At 38.9% G+C, this 19,960-nt stretch overlaps 1 long non-coding RNA gene across 1 annotated transcript; it reads left to right on the top strand.

The window, feature by feature from the left end:
• Nucleotides 1–3,317: 3,317 nt before the first annotated feature.
• On the top strand, nucleotides 3,318–19,649 carry LOC115836357. Its single transcript, XR_004031377.1, has 4 exons — nucleotides 3,318–3,601; nucleotides 4,167–4,393; nucleotides 9,449–9,566; nucleotides 19,172–19,649. It is a non-coding gene; the product is annotated as an uncharacterized LOC115836357 (long non-coding RNA).
• Nucleotides 19,650–19,960: the final 311 nt, after the last annotated feature.

Here is a 19,960-nt window from a genome sequence, read left to right as displayed (position 1 = left end):
GCGCCACTGCACTCCAGCCTGGGTGACAGAGCGAGACTGTCTCAAAAAAAAAAAAAAAAAAAAAAAAAGAACTTCTCAGAGTATTTAACATGCTACTGTGCATTAGAAATCTTTGAGAAGGGTTATACATAAAACCGTATTTGGCAGCTTGGGCTGCCATAAAAAAAAATACCATGGGCTAGGGGCTTAAACAAGAAAAATTAATTTTCTTACAGTCTGGAGGTTGGAAGTTCAAGATTAAGGTGCTGACCAGTTAGGTTTCCAGTGAAGGCTCTCTTCCTGGCTTGCACATACCTGTCTTCTTGTTTTGTCTTCACAGGGTCTTTTCTTGGAGGATGGTCTTGGAGAGAGTGAGAGGTGCTCTTCTTATGTCTCTTCTATTAATGACACTAATCCAGTTGGATCAGTTCTGCCCCCTTATGTCCTAATTCAACCTTAAACACTTCCTTAGAGGCCCCATCTCCAAATACGACCACACAGGAGGTGAGGGCTTCAAAATATGAATCTGAAAAAAAAAAAAAAAACAAAATATGAATCTGGGGGGACACAAACATTCAGCCCAGTTTCCAAATAGGACTTCATCACAGATTCTTTCTCATTTAGCTCCTATTAACATCCTAAGGGACATTAGTGTTTTGTGGAACTCACTTGGAAATTTCCAATATTCCAAACTCCAGTTACTACAGACGGAGCCCAGTGAGAATAATTTTCCTAATATCATACAGCCAGTTATTGGCAGAGCTAGAACTCTCACTTTAAGTGTTGTTTTTATGATATCATGCTTGTTCTATTTTATTTCTCCATATGAAAATAAACACTAGTACTGCCTTTGCAGAACTTTACAGTTATAAAGGGGATGTGAACTAACATTTATTGAGTGCTACTATGTGACTTTTCTACCCTGCCCCATGCTAAATGGGTTAAACATTCCAGAATTTATGACTGTTGCATTTCACATCATGATTTAATAAATGCTTGATTTAATAAATCATTTAATAAATACATGATTTAATAAATACATGATTTAATAAATGCCTCTATGGGATGAGTCAGTGAGAGTCCACCCTGAGAGATACATCTTTCTGATTTTCTATGTGTCAGGCACATAGAAAATGTTTCTTTTTTCTTTTTTTTCTGAGATAGATCTCACTGTGTCACCCAGGCTGGAGTGGGGTGGCACGATCTTGGTTCACTGCAATCTCCGCCTCTTGGGTTCAAGCAATTCTCCTGCCTCAGCCTCTCAAGTAGCTGGGACTACAGGCACCAGCCACCACACCTGGCTAATTTTTTTTGTATTTTTAGTAGAGACGGGGTTTCACTGTGTTGATCAGTCTGGTCTTGAATTCCTGACCTCATGATCCGCCCACCTCGGCCTCCCAAAGTGCTGGGATTACAGGCATGAGCCACGGTACCCGGCGGCCTTTTTTCTTTCTTTCTTTTTTTTTTTTTTTTTTTGGGACGGAGTCTCGCTCTGTCGCCCAGGATGGAGTGCAGTGGCCCGATCTCGGCTCACTGGCAAGCTCCACCTCCTGCGTTCATGCCATTCTCCTGCCTCAGCCTCCCAAGTAGCTGGGACTACAGGTGCCTACCACCACGCCCAACTAATTTTTTGTATTTTTAGTAGAGACAGGGTTTCACCACATTAGCCAGGATGGTCTCGATCTCCTGACCTCATTATCTGCCCGCCTCAGCCTCCCAAAGTGTTGGGATTACAGGCGTGAGCCACTGCACCCGGCTGGGCTTTTTTCTTTTTTAAAAAAATTTTAATCTTTTAAAAACCTTTAAACTGACAAATAATAATTGTACATATTCATGGGGGTATATAGTGATGTTTTGAAACATAATGTATGGTGATCAGATCAGGGTAATTAGCATATCCATCATCTGAAACAATGGTCATTTCTTGGGTTGGGAACATTCCGTATCCTCCTCCTCCTCTAGCTATTCGAAACTATGTATTACCTACAGTGGTAAAGAACAATAGAGCTTATTCCTCCTATCTACCTGTAATTTTGTCCTTTAACAAATCTGTCCCTATCCTGCCCCCGATCCACCCTTCCCTTGACCCTCCCCAGCCTCTGGTATCCTCTGTCCTACTTTTTACTTTTATGAGCTCAACATTTTTTTTTTTTTTAGCTTCCACGTATGTGTGAGAACATGTGGTGTTTAACTTTCTGTTCCTGGCTTATTTCACTTAACATAACGTCCTCCAATTCCAGCCGTGCTCACATTGGCCTTTTTTTAGCTCTAGAAAGTTATATTGTTTTCTGCCACAGACTTCATAATGCTGTGTTCTTTTCTATTCTTCTTTTTTACTTCCCACCTTGTTCTCCTGCACTTCAGATGCACAGAACTGTGTTAACCATAACCTTTGGGTGTTAATATGCCATCATCCGTGATCCATTCACAATACCACTCAATAATATCATAAACATCCAACCCAACAATCAGAATAAGTAACCTATATTTATCTACATGTGCCTTTCTTGTCTCATCCCATTGCATCTCCCTCAAATAATATTTTGATCCTAAATGTTAGATTTATTGTTTGCTTGCTTTCTGTTGTTTTTGCTTGCCTAACCACAACACCACCACACACACACACACACACACACACACCGCTCTATTGGTTACACGGTTTAATGTTTTTTGTTTGTTTGTTTGTTTGTTTTGAGATGGAGTCTCGCTCTGTCACCCAGGCTGGAGTGCAGTGGTGTGATCTCCGCTCACTGCAAGCTCCACCTCCCGGGTTCACGCCATTCTTCTGCCTCAGCCTCCCAAGTAGCTGGGACTACAGGCACCCGCCACCACGCCCGGCTAATTTTTTGTATTTTTAGTAGAGACAGGGTTTCATCGTGTTAGCCAGGATGGTCTTGATCTCCTGACCTTGTGATCTGCCCACCTCAGCCTCCCAAAGTGCTGGGATTACAGGCATAAGCCACCGCGCCTGGCCTTTTTTTTTTTTTTTTTTCAGTCCAGAGGTCTTTTATTTTATTTCTTTAACACCTATTGCATGAATTCATAGGGAATAGATTCCAGCAGCTCAAGCTCTTTCCCATTGGTTCTCACACAGCGTGCTTCTCTGGGTGGAGCAGGCTGGTGCTTCAGTTGAACCCAGGTACTTTTCTCTTTGGCTTCCTTCTTTTTCTGATCATTTTCCTTCTTGCATTTCAGGAAGCTACCTCAGCTCTTAGTGTTTAATGTGCTCAATATGCACATTAATTCTCTTGGCAAGAATCTTGCCCTTAACTTGTTTGTTTAAAACAATGCCAAAAGCGTGCGGGTAACACTGTAGACTCTTCCAGTTGTGCCATGGTAACACCTGTGGGGCATTCCTTTTTGAACAGTACCCCTTCCCTTGATGTCTACAATATCACCTTTCTTATAGATTCGCATATATGTGGCCAAAGGAACAACTCCATGTTTTCGCAAAGGCCTAGAGAACGTATATCCGGTGCCTCTCCTCTTTCCCTTTGTGTTCATCGTTTTGGCAAATTACTGGAAGATGATGGTTCTGGCCAAAAGGCTGGTTTTGTTTTGGGGTCACATTTTCTTGCTTCTCTGCATGAGAATCTTGGATTAGATGATGGACATTGTGAAGGTTATATCATTTAGTGTCTAGACTTTGTAATTTTCCTTTCAACATAACAATATTATTTTGAGTTTTTTTTCTAGCAGGCTTACTGATTCTTTCAAAGGACTTGTTTGTTTGTTTGTTCGTTTTATAAAAAACTGGATCTGCTATATTGCCAAGGCTGGGCTCAACTCTTGGGCTCAAGTAGTCCTCCTGCTTCAGCCTCCTGAGTAGCTGGGACTACAGACACGCATCACCATGGCTGGCTTAAAGGTTGTTATTAATCTTTGTGAGGGTTGGTGTGGAGTACCCTGTACTACTAGCTATTTTAGCTTTGCTCCAAAGGTGCAGCTTTTCTAGGGCCTTTGGTGAATACATGAAGTGTTTAGCAAGGTGTTTCTACCCTACTTGGTCAGAAAGGTAACAACCCTCAGTCCTCCGAGAGTTGTTTAGCTTCAGTTACCTGGTAACTGTTCTTAGCAGGATTCATCCATTCTATCACATATGGTTTATATTTATTCACTTTTACTAGTTACTGTGCTAAATTCTTTCTATGATTTTTCATGTGGTGGTATTATCACTTATTTTATAGGTGGAAAATATGAGGTGCAGAGAAGTGATGGAAAAAAAGAGAAGATCAGGATTTTAGTTTTTTTCTGCATTTCTCATCATCCCATGAAGTCTCTGGATAACATAAGCCAAGTTTTCATATACCTTGACGTGTATGATACTTACATGGTTCCAAGAACAAGATGCATACTCAATAAATATTCACTATAGGCAAAAGTGGGCACAGATGGAAAATAAAATTATTTGAAGGTAAAGAACACTTGATTAAGAATTAGTCAGCAAAATAACATTAAGTTGAGTCAGAATAAATGGGTTCTAGGCTTCACCCCATTGTGAATGAATAATATATTACTTTTAGACAGTGTTTGCCTATACTTGTTTACATTTGCTCCTCACAAAAACCTGCTGAGCTAATAACCTAGGGTAAGGTCTTGGTAGGAAGACATCCCAGAGTCATAAGACAACAAACACATGATAAAGGCAAGTTTTAAAATCAGATCTTCTGAATATAAAATAAAAAAAAAAATTTTAGAAGGGTCTCACTCTAACCCAGGCTGGAGTGCAGTGGCGCTGTCATAGCTCCCTGCAGCCTCAAACTCCTGGGCTCACGCGATCCTCTCATTATCTTAATCACTTTGAGTCTCAGTTTTCCCATCTATAAAATGGGGATATCACTTAGTTCACTAGGTTGCTCTGGTGTTTAAGCGAAATAAATAAATATAAAGCATATTGAAATATTTAAAGAATTCAATAAATGTTTATTATTAGGAAACAAACATATGGTAATTTTTGAGCCAGAGTCTCATTCTGTTGCCCAGGCTGGAGTGCAGTGGCACAATCTTGGCTCACCACAACCTCCGCCTCCTGGGTTCAAGGAATTCTTCTGGGTTCAAGGGATTCTCGTGGCTCAGCCTCCCAAGTAGCTGGGACTACAGTTGCATGCCACCATGCCCAGCTAATGTATGTATTTTTAGTAGGGACGGGGTTTCACCATGTTGATCAGGCTGGTCTTGAACTCCTGACATCAGATGATCTGCCCACCTTGGCCTCCCAAAGTTCTGGGATTACAGGTGTGAGCCACTGTGCCCAGCAAAAAAAAAAAAAAAAAAAAAAAAGAAAGAAAGAAAGAAAAAAAAGTCTTAAACAAAAAACCCAACAGGGTTTGTTACTCCGAATCCTGTCAACCGTCAACCATACCATATTGTACCTCTCACCATATATTTTTACTTAAATTACCTAACATTTCTTAGCCTTGGTTTTCTCACTGAAAACAGGGAAGGCTGAACTTAACTATACATAACTCTTCTGCTTCTAAATGTGTCTGAGAGAGAGACTGAAATAAGCAAGGGAGAGTGGATGTCCTTCATGCTTAAACATAAGATCCCAATTTTTATCCGAAATGAGCTTAAACTTTCCCTCCTGTGAATTTGCTACTCTTTTTGAAGCTAATAACAATTAAAAAATAGAGCTATCTTTAATTCAGCAAAAAATGATTATTTCTAAATCCTGAGAGATCAATAAGACCGCGAATCTAACAAATCCATTTTTAATGATGAAAACACTAATTTCATCATAAGGAGGCAGTGATAAGATTCATTTATTTTATATAAAACATTATAATTTATCATTTTTAACAAAATGGATACCACAAATTTTCCTTTTGGAATAAATGTTTTAATCACCCTTTGGATGTGATATCTTTTGATCAACAGGAGTTTTTGGCATCTCTAAACACTCTTCCAAATTGTTCAGGACTCACTTTGGTTTTTAAAATTAACGTTTGATTGATTTAAGTAACAAATGCAAAAGCCCAGTTTCCCCTTACATTTAAGTTCATTTTATACATTTTAAAATTCAATTTATAAATAAGGTAATATTATAAAATTCACTTTTAAAGTGGCCTTTGATTATTGCTTAGTCCGATTTGCAAACTTTGTTAAATATTTTAAGCAACCTATACATTTATTATTTTCAAATTTTTTAAGTTCTTTAGTTTTCTGACTTACAAAGAAACCTTCCTAGGTATTTAAATAAGCATACTAAACCTAATAAGTAATCTTGTATTTATGCTGAGTCCTTATAAATTACATAACATTGTCTTAAGCCTTTCAACCTAAGAGAAGTCTGGATCAATGGTGATGTTTCACATTTTAAATTCAGGGCCATTTGGCTAATCTATTGAATAATTAATATATTCAGAATTTCTTAAACATTACATTACTTAAAGCTACCACATTAGTCACAGTTTATGCACAAACATAAACCTGAAATTTTAGAACTAATTTTTTGCTTTTAAAAAAGCATTCCTCTACTAAATTCTAGCTCTTTTTAGGACTAATTCACTTTCAAGAAAAAACAATTCGGTCTTCCCACTATCATACCAGAGATTTTGGTAAGGAGCTTAAGCTGAGGCATCCAAGACAATTTCCCTCTCAGTCATGACCGGCATGTGGAAGCTTCCAAGCCCACGCCCTCCATGTGGAGCGGACTCACAGCCCAGGGCCACTGATACCAAGGAACATGTTACATAAGTGTCAAGGCTGGGTTAATTTGGCAACTCATTCTAGATTGTTTTATTATTTGATTCTATTAAAATAATTTAAGATTAATTTTTTTTCTAAAATTCTTTTCATGTCTCCTAATTGAGATCTGGTTAGATTCCACATATCCCTCTTGTCTTATCCAGCTCTAAGCCACAGTTCTGGGGACATTTTAATGATGCCTCCAAGCACATACAGACATTGCCAGGAACCTTGCTGCTCACTAACAGATGCTCCAGTCCTTGGATATCCCACATTTGAAAAGGCAGCACTGTCTGTGAGAAAAGCATAAATAATTTAAACAAAATAGGAAGAGCTAGAATGAGAACTAGTGTGAAAGGTCAAGACAAATAGAAGTATATTACTTGAATGTAGATGTGATCTACAGTGAGACCAGAGTCTATCACATGCACACGTAGAAAATGATTATATTTGTTCAGCACATCAGCATAAACAGATAAGGTAGCTCTCAACTGAAGTAGGTCTTCCCAGGGGATCCAGCACATCCCCAGGCCCTGCCTGGCTGCCCTGTGGGCTGAGGGAATCAATATGTCAACACATCTGATATCTATTCACTGTATGACAGCATGGATTACCTGGGCTAAGGGTTCTTGTAATTTAAAAAATACTATTTAAGACAGAAATGTGATAGGGGAGCCTACAACTTGTATGGCCCCCATGGACTCATAGTAATTGTTGAGATGTTTAAGATCTGAGGCTGGCTCCTTAGTGGCACTGAACAAACATATTTCAGTGTCAATCGATTGCATAACCATCACCTTAGTATCAATGTCGTGGATCTCCACACACTAATATACACATATAATTACATATATTTTACATCTTAGAGTGCAGCAAAATTTATTTTTTTAAAGCTCTCTCATTATCTTTTAAAAACATTTATTCCCATTAGGCTTTCTGATTCACTTTTACTAACAAGTAATAGGAAATATAAGTTTATTGTTTTATTTATTTGTTCAACAATGGGAACACACCTAGTAAATGAAAGAGCTACTACTTGAACCCAGGTTCTTAGCTATAATGTTATTGCATCTGTTGCTGCTGAGGCACACATTATTAACCATCATTAGTAGGTAAGTTTTCTGCAGAACTGAAGAGATATCCAAAGACAACAATAGCAAATACCACCATCAGAATTGGCCCCAAAAGAATACGATCTTGGATATTTTATTTTTGCATAAATACAGTTCAAGTTTCCACAACTCAAAAGAAAAGAGGGAACCTGGAGAAGTTTCAGTGTACAACCATAAAGTTTGATTTTTTTTAATCACATGAGGAAAGCTGAATAATACCAATTTACTTAGTTTGAGGGTGAGAAGAGCTCTCACATACAAGAAAGCCCACATCCCTGCCTTAATCTTAAATTATATATCTGTGTGGTTTTTTTTTTTTTAGACGGAGTTTTGCTCTGTCGCCTGGGCTCGGCTGCAGTGGTATGATCTCGGCCCACTGCAACCTCCACTTCCTGGGTTCAAGTGATTCTCCTACCTCAGCCTCCCAAGTAGCTGGGACTACAGGTGCACAACACCATGCCTGGCAAATTTTTGTATTTTTAGTAGAGACAGGGTTTCGCCATGTTGGCCAGGCTGGTCTCAAACTCCTGACTTCAGGTGATCTGCCTGCCTCAGCCTCCCAAAGTGCTGGGATTACAGGCGTGAGCCACTGTGCCCGGTCATGATTTCCTCTTTTTTCTTTTTCTTTCTTTTTTTTTTTGAAACAGGATCTCACTCTGATGCCCACGCTAGAATGCAGTGGCACAATCTGAGCTCACTTCAGCCTTGATCTCCAGGGCTCAAGTGATCCTCCTACCTCAGCCTCCTGAGTAGCTGGGACCACGGGTGTGTGCCTCCACACCCAGCTAACTTTGCTTAATTTTTGTAGCGATGAGATCTCACTATGTTGCCCAGGCTGGTCTTGAACTTCTGGCCTCAAGTGATCTTTCCATCTTGGCCTCCCGAAGTGCTGAGATTACAAGTGTGAGCCACTGTACCTGGCCTATTTGTGTGATTTCTTACTTAAAATGATAAGCCTTTCAAGAACAGTCTAGAAACTACCATAGAGTTTTAGAGTTATAAGTACAGCATCAATTAGATTGCATTATTAACCAGCTAATTGTCAAACATGCCTCCAAAAAGAAAGTCCTTTATTAGGTTAAATATATGCATATTTATAATTTAAATTCTCATTCTAAACATACCTGCATGCAATCTCAAGGCAATAAAAAAAAAACCTGAAGAAATTCTAATATGGAAATGTGGTGTCCTTAGCCAAAATAACAAATAGAGAGGATGGAAATCTTTATCCTTAAAACAGAGTAAGATAAAATATACTTAAGCCAAAGCAGGAGAAATGCAAGTTGTGTTTAAGGAAGATTTCACTGACAGTTAAGTTTATTGCTCACTGGAAAAAGAAATAGGAAAAGATACTTAATGTCCTTCTCTGAAGGCCTTATGTAGTATTTTAAACTTATTAAATATAATCATAGTAGGGTATATTTGGGAAATAGAAATACTTTTAAATTACCTATACTCCTATACTGCTGTATTTCTAACAAAGCAACTGCCATCACTTCTGGTGTATCCTTGGCGAATCTTTCTGAATTATATTCATTGATTACATAGCTGTTGCCATAACACAACACATACTTTTGTATTTAACAATTTTCATTTGTTAGTTTGACATTTTCCAAACTTTTTTTATATTGCAATTGATTTGATAATCGTTCTTTTTCTTTTTGAAACAGAGTCTTGCTCTGTCACACAGGCTGGAGTGTAGTGGCATGATCTTGGCTCATTGCAACCCCCACCTCCTGGGTTCAAGCAATCCTCCTACCTCAGCCTCCTGAGTAGCTTGGACTACAGGTGAGCACAACCACGCCCACCTAATTTTTGTACTTTAAGTAGAGACAGAATTTCATCATGTTGGCCAGGCTGGTCTCGAACTCCTGACCTCAAATGATCCACCCGCCTTGGCCTCCTAAAGTGCTGGGATTACAGGGGCCGATAATTGTTCTTGAAATTAAAATTCCATCGAGTAGATACACTGTAACTTCCTTAAACATTGCCATATTGTTGCTTCTCATTTCCTATCAGTATAAATTGTGCTGAAATGGACATGTTCATGCACATGGCTTTTATTCCTGTTTGGACAAGTTTCTTAGGATGAAATCCCAGGAGTTGGATCACAGGCTAGGAACTTTTTTGTGGCTTCCTACATTCTTTCCAGGAAAGTATCTTTTTCTGTTGCCATCAGCAGTGCCTCAGAGCACTGGTCTTACTGAAGCTTCATTGGCATTGAATATCATAGCTTTTTTTTTTTCAGACAGAGTCTTGCTCTATCTCCCAGGCTGGAGTGCAGTGGCACCATCTCGGCTCACTGCAACCTCTGCCTCCTGGGTTCAAGCGATTCTCATGCCTCAGCCTCCCAAGTAGCTGGGATTGCAGGTGCCTGTCACCATGTCTGGCTAATTTTTTGTATTTTTAGTAGAGATAGGGTTTTGTCATGTTGGCCAGGCTGGTCTCAAACTCCTGACCTCAGGTGATCCCCCCGCCTTGGCCTACCAAAGTGCTAGGATTACAGCCATGAGTCACTGTGCCCGGCCAAATATTATAGCTTTTTATAATACATGTTTGCCTTTTCAACAGGAAGTAATTGGTCCCTCACTCTAGGTTGAACTCCTGGGCTCAAGCAATCCTCCTGCCTTGGTCTCCCAAAGTGCTAGAATTTAGAGGTGTGAGCCACTTTGCACCCAGCCTCTTGGCTTTCACTTATAGCTACAGGACAACACAGTAATTAGCAATGTATCTAATTTACCACTTCATCAGTTCACTGAATGAGATATTTACTTAGAGCAATCTTTAGGACAGGTGATGACTCCCATTAGGAATGATGTTCAATCATCTCATTATTTTGATGTACAAATAGAAAAGATGGTCTTTCTCAACTGTTGGCTTAGAAGCCACATTTTGTAGCTTGATTGAAGCCCATTTATGTTTTAAACTGAAACTGAAGAAGACAGAATTTGAAGGAGAAATATTCACAGGCGAGAATATTTATTAGTAGAAGGAATTTGACTGTAAATATGCACAACTATATTCAAACCTCCAAACATAATTAGCAAGCTTTATAACTTATGGAAAGTACCCCAGCCTTGAAAAATCTCAGCTGCAATAAGATTGTGAGCATCACTTTTTAAATTAAAATATAAAAATAAAGTATTTATTCATTAATTATTTCTGCCCGCAAACATATCAGCCCTGATCAATAAGTTCAATCCAACCCACAGTTATTTAACACCTACTTAGTTCATGGTACTATATGCTCTGAGCTACAAAGGTAGATGAGATTTCAAAAAGTCCTGATCTTTTCCCTCAAGGCACACAGAACTTTATATCATAGATCAGTGAATCATTTTCAGTTGATAGATAGTTCAGAAACTATGACCAAGACTGTAAAATAACATGTTGCATCTGGAACACTATGAGACTCAGGGCAATTTACTTGAAGGTGTATTTGCCCTGGATCCTGTCCAAGAGAGCATCAAAGCTTTTTGGTTGTTGTTTCATTTTTTTAATGACGTGGTCTCATCTCTGAGCAGACCCACAGCATGGTCCTGTAGAGTAGCCTGGGCTCATGTATTTACAAATAAAAAATCAATACCCTCCTTAAAATATTGACTTGCTGTCTTCGCAGAGAGCACACTTTCAAATGATCCTGCCTACTGCGTATTGATTTGAATAGTTTTTAAAAAAATCTGTGTTTTTACTGGATATTGGAAAATACCTTGCTAGAACTAAAAAATGTAACAGCCATTGCCAGGTTTTCCAAATAGAGTATATTAATAGCTAGTTGATATGACAAGCGCTAGCCTAGCCATACACCCAGATTACACTGGGCTACAAGTTTGGGTTAGCCATGCATATCAGTTACTGACCACTGTTGGAGCCAGGGCTTACAAGATCTTTATAAAAGACTTGGTATTGTCTCCATTTCCAACGAGCATGTAGTCTCCTGGAGGATGTGGTATAACATTCAGAGAGAACCACTCTCATAATGATAATATGCTGAAGATGGAAGTGGGATGGGAGCAACATTAGAGTTAATCAGGCATGGGATGTAAACTAACATTTTTTAAGTGCCTACCCTGTACCAAGCACTGGGCTAGGCACTTGACGTGTTTAGTCTGACATTTTTCTAAGGAGTGCATGGAAAAAGTTTTCTTTCAACTTTGACACTGTAGAAACTAAGGCTTAGAGAAATAAAACAATTATTGTCAAGTCCCCATAACCAATAACTTGCATTGCCAGGATTCAAATCCAGAACAGCCCAAATCCAGAGCTATGTTCTCTTTTTTATACCATCATGTGCAATAAAAGTGTCTGAGAAGACAGAGGTCAAATGTGATCAGAGGGAAAAGCAATTGGTCAAGGGCACCATCTTAAATATTTGAAATTCTTTGAACAAATAAACCAGTCTGCCCTTGAAGTTATTTGGGGTTCTGCTATGCTGTTCTAAAGTTATTTGGGACCACCAACCAATAAATAATGTGAACTTGAGGGAGGTGATAAAGAACAAGGTCAGGAAGAAATCAGAATGCTTCCCCCACTCCCTTTATTTGAGACAGGGTTTTGCTCTGTTGCCCAGGTTAGAGTGCAGTGACACAATCATAGCTCACGGCAGCCTCAAACTTGGGGCTCAAGTGATCCTCCCAACTCAGCCTCCTGAGTATCTGGGACCACAGACACCACGCCTGGCTAGTTTATATATGTATATATTTTTAGTAGAATCTTGCCATGTTGCTCAGGCTGATCCTTTTAACTTAAAATGTTTCCTTTAATCAAAAATATATATTACTGAAACGTAGATATACAGCATTGGCATTAATAAACATGTGAAGCTGGACGTGGTGGCTCGTGCTGGTAATCCCAGCACTTGGGGAGTTCAAAGTGGGAGGATCACTTGAGGCCAAGAGTTCAAGACCAGCCTGGGCAACAGAGCAAGAACCCATCTCTATAAAAAATTTTAAAAATTAGCCAGGTGTGGTGGTGCACACCTATAGTCCCAGCTGCTTTGGGGGCTGAGGCAGGAGGATTACTTGAGCCTGGGAGGTTGAAGCTGAAGTGAGCTATAATCACACCACTGCACTACAGCCTGGGTGACAGAGCGAAACTGTTTTTTTTGTTTTTTTTTAAAAGCATGTGAAAAAGAAGGTTGGGCTCCACAGCTTCATTTATTTAAAAAACTTGATTGACATACTATTTTAAATGGTTAATTTACTTATTAGAGTTATTAGAGCTGTTGTTTCTAAAATATATCTTCTTGCTTGATTCTCTCCAGCTTCTGCAGCTTTTGCCCCTTAGACCCTCCTTTTCTTTTTGTTGTTTATCATTAACTGCTGTCAGCTGTCAAATCATGCTGGCTGACAGCAAAATTACTGTGCATTTAGACACAAGTGACAAGACTCTGTCCTGGCCATGTTTTCAAAGGAATCCGGGTGGTTTTAAAAAATATGTTTATGGGCCATTATTAGAAAGTGGTAACAACTGCTCTCCAGTGGAAAGTCAAATAATTTGTCTGACAAAGTGATTTGTGAAGCTTCCACAGTGAATGAAGAATCTGTAGTCATCTAAAAATAAGCAGCAGAAGGTGGTCTTGGGTAGAATAAGTGGCATCTAGAAAGCTTTAATGAAATATCAATTTTCCTGGAAAGTGAAAAAAAAAAAAACAAACAAGAAAGATTAACAGCTTTCTGTTAGTTACACAAAAGGAAAGTGCCCTGGTGCCAACCACCACTCCTCCTCACCACAGAAGGTGAGTTTGAGGAGTCAGGTAGTGACTTTGGCTCAGACTGTTCGTATGTCAGAGAGCTTGCCATGCGACTCAGAAACTGACTTCATCTGTCTGAGAGCCCATTTCCCCATCTATAAGAGAAAAATCATCTATCAACCCTGCAACGTAGGTGTGGGAATTAAAGGCAGTGAAAAATTAAGCAATGACACATGATAGAAACTCAGCAGATGTGAACTCCTTCTGACTCACTCTTCTGCTCCTGAAGTATTTTTCAGCTACCTGTAAGGATGGCAGAAAGACACCACGTGTGTTTCATTTGTTTAAAACAGTTTTTTTTTTTAATTGGCCAGGTGCAGGGGCTCGTATCTGTAATCCCAGCACTTTGGGATGCTGAGGTGGAAGCATTGTCAAAGGCCAGGAGTTTCAGACCATCCTGGGCAACATAGTGAGACCCCTGTCTCTACAAACAATTTTAAAAAATTAATTTAAAAATCTTTCCTTTCACCCTCTCTCCCTCCCTTCCATCTGCGTGCATTCAAGTACATGTGTATTTTAGGAAAATGTACATGTTTATTGTAGACAAAGCAGATAAGCCAAAAGAAGAATATAAAATTTCCTGTGATCCACATTACAGGTAGATGTACTCTGTGTGTGTGTGGAGGGAGGCTGTGTGTGTGCTTCTAAATCAGTAGTTCTCAGCCTTAGCTTACCTGGGGAGCTATTGAAGTAGATGTCTAGGACACCCACTCAGAGATTCTGACTTAATCAGGCTGAGGTAGGGTTTGGTCATTGGATGTTTAGCTGAGGCGGGTGGATCACAAGGTCAGGAGATCGAGACCATCTTGGCTAACATGGTGAAACCCCATCTCTACGAAAAATACAAAAAATTAGCCGGGCGTGGTGGCATGCACCTGTAGTCCCAGCTACTGGGGAGGCTGAGGCAGGAGAATCTCTTGAACCTGGGAGGCAGAGGTTGCAGTGAGCTAAGATTGCGCCACTGCACTCCAGCCTGGGCGACAGAGCGAGACTCCATCTCAAAAAAAAAAAAAAAAAAAAAAAAGCTCCTCAAGTGGTCCTTACTCTGCAACCAGTATCCACTATAGACTTTTTTCTATCCTTATATCATACTTGCACAAAATAAGCTCATAGCCTGCCATTTCCCCTTAATATACTGTGAAGATCCTCTAATGTAGACAAATGAACTTCCATAAAATAATTTTTAAAAGCAAAAACTAGAAAGAATGAATTTTTTCAAATAACAGAAACTGAAAAGACATAGAACTAGAGATATTAGAAATCTGCATTCAGTAAAAAAGGGGAATATAAATTAGCTAATTCCATAAACATTTCAACTTAAGTATCTGCAAAGTAATATGCACCTCTTTTCCTTCACAGAGACACAATATACACGTTCATGTCATGTTGATTCTGGCAAAAATGAGAGAAATCAAAAATATTCTTGAGTTTCATAAACTCTGTGAAGCTAGTTTCAACAGCAACATTCTATATGAATATAAAAGCTCAATATTTCATAGATGTATTTTATCTTGTCAGAAGCATAATGGTTTTAATTTTTAATAGTTATTTATCTAATAGCATATATTAGCTTATTAATAATATAATCAATGCCATTAATATTTTTCTTACATAATATCTCAGTATGAACTGAGAACAAATATTAATGTTGATTATTTGCTATTAAAAATATTTTAAATATTTTTCAACATAAGAAAATAGCTATACACATTTAAATGTTTTCTTATAAAATAATAGTAAAACAAATTAATGGTGATTGCCATTTGCTGTTTCTAGTAATAAATGCTATCTTTATGGAAGTATAAATTATGTTCTTGTGCAATATGAAGGCATAGTATTCTGTTTTTTGTGGGTTTTTTTTTTTGAGACAGGGTCTCACTCTGCCACCCAAATTGGTGTGCAGTGGCACAATCATGGGGCTCACTGCAGCCTCTACCTCCTGGGGTCAAGTGATCCTCCCACCTCAGCCTCCCACATGGCTGAGACTATAGGTGCATGCCACCACACCCAGCTATTAGAGACAGGGTTTCACTATGTTGCCTAGGCTGGTCTTGAACTCCTGGTCTCAAATGATCCTCCTGCCTTGGCCTCCCAAACTACTGGGATTACAGGCATAAGCCACGGAGCTCGGCCAACACAAAGCATTCTTAAGCAACGTTAGAAATTTCACTGGAGGAATTTTTCACAGTGCACTGTCACCTCATTGAGGTTGAAAATGTTCTTTCAGACGTTTTTCCACTTTGCTGTGAAGTAGATTGTTGTTTTATTGGTGGTTTCATTATGTGGCTTTAAAAAAAAGGTTTTATTCCCTCCACAGTTCATAGTTCTCCGAATCTTTCTGTAAACTATATATTTTGAGATATTTTGAATAATCAAACAATCTTTAGTAGGCAAAGCCTTTCAATGAAACCACAATAAACATGCCTGTACATACTTAGCCATCTTACTAGGATGTTCTGAAACTGAAGTAAGATGGTCTTCCCGTTTCCATATTTCATTTGATTGCTTTAAAATCTTATCATTTTCATCACATTTGGTTTGGCCTTTTAAAAAATAACAGTTTAAAATAAGTTTAGACCAATTATCTTATATTCTTCATTTACTTTTGGGTAATGACTTTATAAGAGGCAACAACTCAACACAACACCAAAGTGAGATTTGTTATTTTTCTTTCCGTGGATTATTGATGAGCGTGAGAAAACAAACCAACACGACACCAAGAGCACTACAAAGTTCACTTACGCTTCTCTTCCTCGAGAATTTGAAGCCACATTCAAAGTTAAATGCCAGAACTTGTGTCATTGATTCATGGTTATAAAAAGCCTCAGAAAAATACTCACTATGTTTTTATTATGGGTCCTCTGTGATGAATCATAACCACTTCAGTTAAACTTCAGTTCATGGAATAATTTCTCAGGCAGGGGCCTGGACAAATCATGTAATTTTTTAGTTACCAAGTTACAGTCATAACTTCTAGGGACGTTTTTTCCCTCTAACAAGATTTTGGAAAAGAATGACAATTTTTTTTGATCCTTGCATTGGACCCAATCTCTTAAAGTATATTTCTGTATCTGGAATCTGGGCTACAAACATAGTCATTCAAACATGACTGTCCAGTCAGCTGGGATTACTCTCATTTGGGCCTATACCAAATTATTTTTTAATGATGGAATATCATTCCACTATACTATAATTTATTTAACTCAGAAACCTGGTATTGAGAATATGAGTTATTTCTGAATTCTGACTTATATAAATTATAATAACTCTAAACATATTCCCATATTCTAAAACAAATTCCCTTTGAAGTGAATTGCCTGGTTGTATTATGTACATATAATCATTTGATAGGTAAAAAGACATCTTATTTTCATTTGTACTTCTTTAATCATAAGTTTGAACATTTGTTTCCATATGTTTATTGGCCATCTATAAAAATTGTCTGTTCATGGCCTTTACCCATTTTCCATTTGAGTTGCTCATCTTTTTCTTATTGTTTTTTGTAAGTATTTATTTAGGGCAATTAGGTACAGATGAGATACTGTAACAAAAAGTTACCAAAGTAGAGTGGCTTAAATAAAACAGGAGTTACTTTTCTCTCATGAAACAGTTTAGAGGTGAGCAGTCAGAGTTAGTAGGATGCCTCTGATGCACATGACCTTTTAGGGACTGGAGTTTCTTTCATCTTGTTGCTCAGCTATCTCCTAGGTTGCTATCCTTGTCTGCATGGCTGTTAAGAATAAGACTGCTTGTACTCTAGCTCTTAGAGAAGAAGCATGGAGAATGTGTGTGTGTGTGTGTGTGTGTGTATTTACATAGTTTAAAACTTAAAACTATATATATAGTTTTAAGGCCAGGATCCATACATGGCAAACTTTACTTATTTTCATCTAAGTGAGAACTTCGGTGTAGCCATATCATACCTAGGTACAAGGGAGAATGAGAGTATATTCTCAAGCTACATAGCTATTTAACCAACTATGGCTGTCTTCTATGGAACAGATAGAGAATGGATTCAGGTAGACAACAGGTAGTCTCTACAACAATGGATTAATTTTCACTTGAAAGGCCCTAAGATTTGGCTAAATCCTCACTTTCTCTGGGAAGTGTCCTGTAATTTCTCTTCGCTATCAGAGTATACTGAGTTACTCCTTTTTCTATGCGGCCATTTTACCTTATACCTACATCTACAATGGTAAAAATATTATGCTGTTATTTAATTATGTATTCTTCTTCCCCGCTAGAATTATGAGCTTCTTGTGAGACCATGTTTTCCAATCTTATTCATTTCTCCCACCCACCTCCTAGTAAAGTGTCTAGCATATATCAAGTATTCAATAAGCGACTTTGAATGAATGAAAGGACTGCTTTTTATGTAAAGCACTTTGCATCTTGAAAGTGCTTTATATAAATATTATTTCACCTGACCTATGTAAGAACCCAAAGAAGCAGCCACTATTATCCCTAAGAGATATTAAGTGATTTATCTAAAGTCAGATAGCTAGTATGATCTAATATCAAGATCAATTTTTGTGTCACTGCAATATACACTAATTTTTTTCCTTTAAAAAAATAAATCTCTCTTTTTTTTTTTTTTTTTGAGACAGATCTGGCTCTGTCACCCAGGCTGGAGAGCAGTGGCACTATCTCGACTCACTGCAACCTCCACCTCCTGGGCTCAAGCAATCCTCCCACCTAAACCTCCTGAGTAGCTGAGACTATAGGCAGATACCACCATGCTGGGCTAATTTTTGTATTCTTTGTAGAGATCGGGTTTTGCCATAGTGCCCAGGCAAGCAATCTGCCTTCCTTGGCCTCCCAAAGTGCTGGGATTACATGCTTGAGCCACCGTGCCTGGCTACAATAACACCAATTTGGGCTTTTTTTGTTTTTCTTTTGAGACAGAGCCTCACTCTGTCACCCAGGCTGGAGTGCAGTGGTGCAACCTGTGCCTCCTAGGCTCAAGCAATTCTTGTGCCTCAGCCTCCCAAGTAGCTGGGATTACCAGCGTGTGCCACCACGCCTGGCTAATTTTTGCATTTTAAGTAGAGACAGGGATTCACCATGTTGGCCAGGCTTGTCTTCAACTCCTGTCCTCAAGTGATCCACCCGCTTTGGCCTCCCAAAGTGCTGAGATTACAGGCGTGAGCCATTGTGCCCAGCCAATAAACACCAATTTGATTATGTTGCCCATAAGTGGTTTTCCACTTGTGGAAATAGGTCGTGGCCACATAGTGCTCCTGTACAACAATCAGAAAACTGGATGAATTACAAAAATCACATTTTTTAGACATCAAAGAGCTGTGAGAGCAACACAGACTAGATGAATTGAAATTCCAGAGAGAACGGGAAGTCCTTCTGGAGTAAGTTGATAATTACCTGCTGTTTTCTTCACTGAGCCATTTGCTGAATCTAAGCACTGAGGGAGCATCAGGCTTAGCTATACAGTGGGACTCTGCAGGAGAAAAGGGAAACGAATAAAACTTTGTGCAAGGCTGGTATGACAGATTGGAAATTTGGAGAGCAGCAAATGTGGTTAGCGTCCCTATGAAACATTAGTTGAATTCTGGGGTTATTAGAAAGAAGCTGAGAGGCTGTGTTTGAAAAAGTAGAATGAAATCAATAATTCTGCATTCTTTAGGAGACAAAATCCTGCTAGAGAGAAGGGGCCTGCTTCAAACACATAACTGGATTCTACCTCAAGACAATCTGCCACATTTGAAGCTCAGAATCTTCAAAGAGCAGAACAGAATGTACTGTACTCTTTCAGGACTAAGGAGACAATGACTTGTAGGGTCTCAATCGACAGCCTTGGAGGACCATGTCTAAGGAATAGGGGTGAACCAGAGCAGACCTAGCTTACTGAAATTACAATGTGGTCCCAATTCAGCTAAACCCCTGGTTGGATTGAGGTAATCAATCTCTCACCGTATCTACAGAAGAAAAGAGAAACTCATGCTTGAGGAAGATGTCATCTGGAGCCTCTATGATTCATTTATATATATCCTACAGAATACAGTCAAAATTGCTAGACATGCAAAAACACAGGAAAAGGTGATTTAAAAATCAAGAGAAAAATAGAAAATAGAAGTAGACACATCATATTGGAGTTAGCAGACTAATTTTTGTATTTTCAGTAGGCGCAGGGTTTCACCATGTTGACCAGGCTGGTCTCAAACTTCTGACCTCAGGTGATTTGCCTGCCTCAGCCTCCCAAAATGGTGGGATTATAGGTGTGAGCCACTGGGCCTGCCCAATTTATTCTTTATTCTTTTTTTTTTTTTTTTTTTGAGACAAAGTCTTGCTCTGTCACCCAGGCTGGAGTGCAGTGGCATGATCTTGGCTCGCTACAACCTCCATCTCCCAGGTTCAAGTGATTCTCATGCCTCAGCCTCCTAAGTAACTGGCACTGCAGGCATACACCAACACG

Source organism: Nomascus leucogenys, chromosome 8 (assembly GCF_006542625.1).
Source record: "Nomascus leucogenys isolate Asia chromosome 8, Asia_NLE_v1, whole genome shotgun sequence".
Lineage (NCBI taxonomy): Eukaryota > Metazoa > Chordata > Mammalia > Primates > Hylobatidae > Nomascus > Nomascus leucogenys.
This window is presented reverse-complemented; position numbering and strand designations above follow the sequence as displayed.